Raw genomic sequence first — 8,847 nt, 5'->3', positions numbered from 1 at the left:
TGCAGTGTGCACGCAGTCCTCTCTTTTTCTGGAATTTTTAATTCCCTTACTTTTAGTAAATGCCCTGGTGCATTACTGTGGATACAAAAATGCTGCTAGCAAGGATTTTCTCGCTATTTTCTAAGTCCGTGAGAGACTTTTTCTCTCTCACAGAGATAGTGGCAGAGTTCTGTAAACAATGGAACACCTGCAACCTTGAAAAGTCTTGTTTATACTATAGTAGAAAAATATTTTGACAATGGATGTTTTAGGATTTTAGCCAATCACCCCAAGGGGTGGCTGATCCTTTGTCCAATTAGACTATGAAGAAAAAAGTCTCTAAAAGAGTTTGTAAAATAATTAAATAAACCAATCTTGCTGCACAATTCCTGCCTGCTGGATCTCTCCTCCTCCCTACGGCTGCGGGACACGGTAATATACCCTAGGGCATTTTTTAATACATTACAAGTCTGAAAATTCTTAGGAATGTTCCCTTTTTTTCTTTGAATGCTTTTAATTATAAAAATATAATCTAGAAAATCACTGCAAGGAACACTTTTTTTATATGCAAAGGAAGGCCTACACTGGCCTCATGAGGAACTAACTACTCAAAATACCCTATTACAAATTATTATAAGCCTAAATTAGCTTTTACTCATTCTAGTTTTTCATAGTTTAAGTTCATACACTACACACCAGCCAAAAGCAGCCCAAGTCTTACTGAACACCATGCTTGTTCATTTTGGCTGTACTCTTCCACACAGAGATTTATTTTCTCCATCAGTTTTGGCAGCACCGGTGCCACGGGAAGTTACTTGATTTTAACAGTACATCCCACCATAGTTCTCCATGCCTTGATCTTCATGTGGGCTCAGAGAAGTTCAGTATGGACTTACTGAAGAATATGGAATTGTACATACAAGGAAGTAAATTCTTTGGACAAAACGAATATACTCTTTCCTCTTTGTTAATATAAGTGCCTGGAAAAACATGTAACTTATCTAAAATAATGTACATAGATACAGTATACATAGATGTATATAAATCTTCTGTTGTGCATGTATACCTTTCAGAGAAGAGATTTTGGAAATGAACACCTTTTCTTCCCAGTGTTACACCATTTCATGATTACTACTTTAAATCCTCTCACTGCATAACTGCCAGCATGAGAGTCACTTTTTGATTCATCTCCTCTTGTACAGTGCTAATTTTTTAGTGCCAAATGTGATGATTGTAACATATTTATAAAAAGTGTTAATTGGTAATTTAATGTATTTATAGGCTTTTCCATGGAGTTCAGCACGGTCAAGTCTGAATGACCTTCAAAATTTGCTAAGTGACATTGTCATACCTCAGCCTGGTAAACAAATCAGAGCTCATAGAGTTGATGCAGTATATTCAACTAAACAGCCTGCTTTCATCTTGACAGAGGCTTTTTTCTTTTCTGCACATCACTGTAGATTTTTTTGTGAACTGCAAGCAAGTTCAAATTATACTTTCTGCCTGTTGTGATTTAGTTCATAAAGCCAGTACAAGTCTTTCCACATTGTTTCCAAGGAAATCAGAGCAAATTCATATATTTGCATGAGAAACCATATAGAGTGATACAGAAAATAGAACAAATTTCACAGCTTCGAAACTGAACTGCATTTACTATAGATGGAGCTAATTCTTGTTTTCCTGCCTGCACTGAAATGCAGAACTGCTGAGCTGAACTGCATCTTTGCAACCTCCTCCACACCCAGTCAGAGAATTTGCAAACCCACATGATCCCAGTCCGTGTAACACAAACATATGTATGTGCATTATGTGCTTGTGCACCAGGGACTGATGAGTCTATTCTGAAAATATGGATCTTTATCTAGAACAAACATAGTTTTTCTGGCTCTTTCCCAGTAACTGGAACCATAATAGGTAATATTAGAGCTTTATGATAGTGAAAAGGAGGAAAAGAGCAAAGTTCCTTTTAATTTTTCTCTCCATTTTCCTTTTTTTTCTCTTCCTCAAAACGAGTATTTCTTGATTTCTTTCTTCCCTCTTTTCAACTAGCAATGATGCTGCACTAACTCAGAGTGTTCACAAGGTGATTTCACTTACCCTGAACTGGTGAGGAATGTGTTTGTAACAATTTTCCTCCAGGCAGGAACCTATGGAGCCAGGAAATGTCTCTTAGTGGGAGTCCTCTGAAGCAAAATGGTGCATTTGAAAAGAGAGTGTCGATGGGCTTTCAAGGCTTTGGTCTATCTAGCACCATTTTTGTGATACCAACTAGTATTAATTTAAGATGCCTTCCTGTGCAGGGTAAACAATAAGTTAAAGCAGCTGCTCATTAGTTCATCTCTGTTCTGTTCTTGGTTTTCATACTTATATACCTCCTTGGGAAGTAAGAAGCAGAGGAAAACATCCAAGAAGAAGCAAGAAAGCAAAGGAAAAGAAGTGGATGGGAATTGCAAATGGAAAATTAATGAGGAGAGAACTCATTTCATAAAACATTACATAAATCTGGGCTGCATCTGTGCAAGGAACAATGACTTAGAAAGACAAACCTGTCAGTATCTGGATCAAGGTGCAAAACTTGGTAGCCTCTTTCCTTGTTAATGGCCACTGCATGTTCACCTCTGAAGACCCTACTTCATCTTCCCTCCTCTGCAGTAGGTTGGGCTCGGGAAGCCACAGGCATTCTCAGTACCCGCTGGGAGGGTTTTGGCTGAGTGTGAGTCGAGACAAAACACGATGTGGGGTCAGCAGGCCTCATCTCACATTTATTTGGCGATAGCAAACTGCCATGTGCAGCCATTTTCTTTCTATGCATTCTTCATATATAAAATGTATACATTATACATATACATATATACATAAATATAAGCACTTAGATTTTGGCCAAGAAGAAACTATTTGTAACACTGTTGCCCACTTGACTGCCTAGTGAGGATTGCCTTCCTGGGAATCTTGGAATCATTCAGAGAATAAACAAGCAGGAAAAACGTGTGTTTACAGGTGCAGCAGAAGTCTGCACAAAGTCATTGCTGCTGAACAAAAAAAGTAAAACAGAAAGGGCTACCTGTACAGTGCAAAAACCGGTAGGGAATATTTCTAGTTATTTTAGCAATTCAAACTTCCCACTATTGGGTATTACCTTTCATAGACATCCTCAGCACAAAAAGGTACCTTTCATGACAGGGTTGAGATTCTCACCTTTAGGGCTCAGTACTTAATACCTGAAAAACAAGACTCTTCACATTTTTCCAGGAAGAGAGAGTGCTGGATCAGTATGCTACTTTGAATGCCACCCCTTGCTTACCTGCCTGTTGCCCTGAGTGGAATTTCAGAATTATGTAAATTGAAAACTTTCCTCTTCTATATTAAGACCATCTCAGTAATACAGAGCAGCTCAACACTCTCCTGTTAGCTGGTTTCCATGTATTAACCCTGTGCTTAATCTCAGTAATACAGAGCAGCTCAACATTCTCCTGTTAGCTGTTTTCCATGTATTAACCCTGTGCTTATCTCTCCCACTAAATTCTCCAGCCTGTCTTTCCCTTACTGTTCAGATAAAGAGATTGAGGCATTATCTCATATCCCATCACATAAGCTTTCTCATCTAGCATCATCTCTTAGCATTCAGTCTAATTCAATTTTTTCCAAACTAGAGAGGAGAGCCATCAGCAGCCTCCCAGAAAGAATTCAAAGGCTATAATCAAGAAATCTTCTCCGTTAACCAAAGCAGGTGCTTATCACACTTCAAAAGGCTATAAAGACAGTAAACTAGTCAATTTAGTCTAATTGGCAGGTGCAGTCTGAGCATTCAGAGTCTCATTAATATTGACTGGAAAGACAGAAATTTTAATGCCATGGATGGCTGCTGCTAGAGTGGCAGGACATGAAACAGTGTTGGTGAATATTTCTACTTGCACAAGAAGCTAATTCCAGTTTATTGTTCAAGATATTAACTACTAGCATTCATAGTCATTTAAAATTTCCACTTTGTGAATGTATTCATATTTCCCTTTGAAAAAATAGCTTTTAGTTCTCATAAGATTAAAAATATTGGTAGGGATATCTCCCTATAAATCTGATCTGGATTCTCTCCACATTTGGCACAAATATTTTCTGCCCAGCATCCCCCACTTCTCTAAGTATCCCAGTCACTATAACTTAAAGCCTGCTTATTCTCACAGGATGGCTGTGCTGAGGGCAGACCGTCCTTAAGGGGCTGGCTCAAAACGGCCCGGGGTACAAACAAGCGACACCTTAACATCAAAATTCTAATTAAAAATTGCCGTTGAGACAGCTTCAAATCAGGTAACAAAACATAAAGGCCCTGGAGAGGGATGAATTTTTAGTAAATAACAAGACTTATAAGATCTTACTGTTGGTGACAGACAGAGGGTTTCAATACATAGAGCCTAAGTCTTAGTGCCAAATGATTAAAACTACTTATCTACAGTTTCTTTTTCAGAAATACAGTAAAATTAATTACTTTCCTTTCCCCAAATGTCTGATTTTTAGCAGAGTTGAGTGATTAGTGGCTTAACAAAGAAAGAACTATACACAAGTTAACCACAGTGTTTTTACAATAAATTATCTGTCTGCCTTTTGTAAGCTGAAACCGTCTTTTCTGTCCATCACAGATAACTCACTAGCGTTCATAAAGAGAAGTAAGCAGAGAATATATGTCTTGACTGTGAGCATTTAGAGGATTCTGCATAATTGCCTATTTCTTGTCTATCTTTAGAAAGATTTTCATTTATCACTGAACAGCAAGCAGCTCTAAATAAATTGCAAAACAGAGGTTTGCCCACAGAAAAACTTCAGCTATCTGCTTTTTACCAAACAGAACTAGTTTGCTCTTTAACTTTTTTTCCTTTTTCTTAGCTAATTGTAACCTTCCAGTATGCGAGTAAACCATTATTATATGTAACCAATAGAACATCTTTAACAACATACTTTCAATGAAATAGTTTTCAAACTTCTGATGTTTGTGGTCGTTATCATGGAGGTTAATTATTATAGGAATAATAGCAATCAATAGGTGCTGAAACTCCTACAGTCAAAGAGCAACAAAGTGAATATGACAGTTTAATGTACTGGTATTTATGTACCTCAATTATTCTAATATTTGACTAACTGCAAATTCCATTTTCCTTCAAGATTTCTACATTTTTATAGCAAAAGCACTGATTGGAAAGCTGGTATTTTGAAAATACACTGATGCCTATTAATTCTGCATTGTGATAAAACTTTTTCCATATGACCCTTGACTGCTATGGAACATATTTCTTTTCTTCAGATGATTTAAAAAAACCCCTTTTGCTTTCTATATATTGGGGTGACACAGAAATCCTGAAAATCTAGACTGTAGTTACAGTGATGAAACCACTTTATACAGAAAAAAAAAGTGAAGATATGGCATAAAAAACTTTCCTGTTTCTCAGAACATGCAGACCCTGTCTCTGTGCAGTTGAAGAACCAGAGGCTTTGCCACTGACCTCACAGAAGCAAGGTCCTCCAGCACAGCACCAACTCCTCCTTTCACTACTGTCTCTCCTAATCTGCCTTCCAGTCTGACACACGCTAATGAAAATGGTCTAATAAATTTGTGACTACTGATCCAAATATAAAAATATATCTTCCTCTGCAGCAACCGAAGATGATGAAGTCCTCCAATAAAAAAATTTATGTTTTCAAATACTGTGATGAGAAATCCAGTTTCAGAAACATAAGAAATGTAAACCAGAGAGAGGCCTTAAAAATGCTATAGCTTATTTCCCTATACAGCTTTTCCTGAAGTGTCTCTAGTTGCTAAGATACTACCAGAATTACCTTCCGCTATGTTATTGGTGTTTGAAATTTTATATTCTTTAACCCCTGTACAAGTCTGCCTCTGCGTCCCCTTGGGGTGGATCCCACTCAGCCCGGTCAGCTCCGGACGCAGTCGGCTGCGGGGGCCAGCCTCCGGACTCCGGGAGACCAGAGGTCTGGCTCGTGGGTCCTTCCACAGGACCCCCGGGATGGAGGCGAGCGGTGGAGGGAGGAGGCAGACTCAGAACTGGGTTAAATCTGGGAAGTTTATTGAGCCACGGACGCGAGGTTCCACCTCCCAGGGGTGCCCAGTTCGGCGCGAGCTCCGAAAGCATCTGTAGGAGGATTTATGGGTGGGTGGTAACACGGGAGGGAACCAATCGGAGAAGGGAAGGGTGTGGTGAACAGGGTGAAAGGCGTGTCAGGGAACCAACCATGGGAGAGGAAGGGAGGGATCTTTTTCCCCTAGCCAATCACACGATGCCCCTGCCAGAACTTTCTAGAAGCCTGGGAGGGGTGCCAGCATGATTGGCAAGGGCCAGGGAGGAGACAAAGGTGGGAAATGGGGTAATTGGCAGAAAATTGGGAGGATACAAACTGGGTAGATACAAAGGTACAAAACTCGAGGGGAGACCCGGACTGAACCAAAGCAAAACACACTCCCAGACAAGTCCCCTCCATGCCTTTACCTACGCCTTTCGTTTTGGAAAGAGCAGGTGGGGAGTCTAGGTGAGAGTCTCCACGCATATAAAACCTGAGATCTTCACTAACTCCAGTGGAGCTCTCCTACCTTCCAACAACTTACATTCTGGCCTCGTGAATACAATTGCTTTATTTAGAAATCAACTGTTTTTAGGTTGTGTCATACCAGATAATGTAGACTCTTCTATAAATGCAGGCAATTTCACTGCCTAGAGGTGCCAGAAAATCAGAGTTCTGATTTTCAAAGTTTATTTGCAAACTATAAGCTCAAATACCTGATTTCCTCAATCAAAGTAATGTTTATGTCTAAATGGTTTGCATTTTAGTGCTCTACCTTCAGCCTTGAACCACCAGGAAGCCTCCAAGCTGTGGAAGTAATTTTCAGGGTTTTGTAAATGAAGCTAGACATTTTCAGGGGAACTGAAGATGGAGGGATTGGAAGGAAACTTGTACTCTAAAGTTCATCACCTTCACCAAGCATGATTAAACACTCTATAACTTAACATTATTTGCTGATAGAAAATAAAAGCATTTTCCCCCAGTACGCAGACATTTATAACAGTGAAGGACGTTTGCCCATTTTATGCTTACAATAACAAATCAGGTATGAAATGGATTCTGATAATGCCTTGAACACTGTGGAAGTCTTGTCATCTATCACAGCATATGAGCTTGTTCCTCATCCTTACCACTATTGTGATATATTCCTATACATTAGAAGTAAAGAAAAACTTTATTTTGATAAAAAAAAGTGAATGAATTTCAAAACTCCAATAAGCATATTCTCTTCAAGCATGCCCCACTGTAGGGCTAGTCTCATTTCTCACAGGATTTGGGTTTGGTTTTTTGTTAATAAAACTTGGGTAGAAAAATATGTGACATGGATTGTCTTTCTCCTCCGATACTCGACTGATTCTGCGAAAATATATAATGGATAACCAGTTATGTGAAGTAATCTCAAGACACTGCAACTTATTTTGAATTTTAAAGAACACAAGTCAAATACACACATTGTGCCAGAACATTCCTTTTAAATACGCTGTCTTCAAAATTAGTATTAGGAATTAAAATATTTATTTGGTGTGGTGCTTGGTGCATTATTGAAGAGTGCTGGAGAGTTAGAATCCTTTTGGGTCTAAATTACAGCTTTGGGCTTTTTTCATCTAAGAACTAATAGCTGCAAACACAATTTTGGCTCTTTGATGTCTCTGGACTATATTCCTTCCCTACTGTGAAATTTAAGATTATGAAATGGAGCAAAGGATCTTAAGAAAAGATTCCCATTAATTACATGTTTAAAAGTTTTGAGAAAGCGCATTTGAATATTTACAGCATTACCTCCTCTCAAAACATGATTAAAACCAAGTTCACTTTAGGTATCGCAAGAGAGTGACAATTCTTCAGAGTCCTCTGAACTTACATGCATGGATGCACACTTGACTTGTTCTACGTGATACATGTTAGATGGACACTTAAAGCCCTTAATGACCTCTGAACAATGCTTGAAAGCAGTTCAAGATTTTGTTTAGAATGCTCCAGAAGTTCTTGTAAGAGTTCGTATTCTTCCTTTATCATTACAGTGTACTTCTTGTCTTGAAACTGATCATTCACCCCCACTCCACCCCTTGTACACAGGAAGAGAATTAAGAGTCTGCTCTGCTCTTCAGATCTTGATTTAGACCATGAAATTTCTGGCCACAAGCTGCCTAAACCTTGTGAAAGAGGATCCATTCTGATTGAGCATGTGTACATATTTGTTCTTCCTGGCAAAGTCTTTAGAATTAAAGTAGAAACAAAATGAGATAGGCACTAATAAAACTCCAATGGAATCCAGCTGATTTCAAAGGAGCTCTCCTGATCTGCCTGCAGTCTATTGATTTGTGTTTGTCCTTTTTTGAATAGAAAAATAAATATCCAGAAGTTCCTTAAATGATCTGTTTGAGGTTAAATAGAAAAATGTTTATAAAATAGAGGAATACAAGCATAAAAAAGGCAAGGAACCATCTCTGTTTAGACTCGTCTTCCATTTTATTGGCTACTTTTTGGAAATATTTTTAATGTTTCCTGTCCCAGTCACATTAAAACTTTGTCTCAGCTTTATAGTGTTGAACAGTAATGGGTACAAGAAACTGTAGCATCATGACCTGGCTTCTGAAAGTGAAGGTCAACATTTAGTCTCTGTGACCCAAAACTGGACCCTTTTTTTCATTTAAGTTGATAACTTTTAGATCTCTGCTCTCCTGCTGAAGAACTCAATAACCACACCAGGTCTCTGAGCACTAACCCGGAAAGTATGGCTGGAGCTGGGAGCATACTTCAGTAGCTCCACCGGGAATGTGAGTGAATAACCCTTGCCTTGTATGC

The sequence above is a fragment of the Corvus cornix genome, chromosome 13 (genome assembly GCF_000738735.6).
Source record: "Corvus cornix cornix isolate S_Up_H32 chromosome 13, ASM73873v5, whole genome shotgun sequence".
Taxonomy (NCBI): Eukaryota; Metazoa; Chordata; class Aves; order Passeriformes; family Corvidae; genus Corvus; species Corvus cornix.
Note: the sequence above shows the minus strand (reverse complement) of the source record.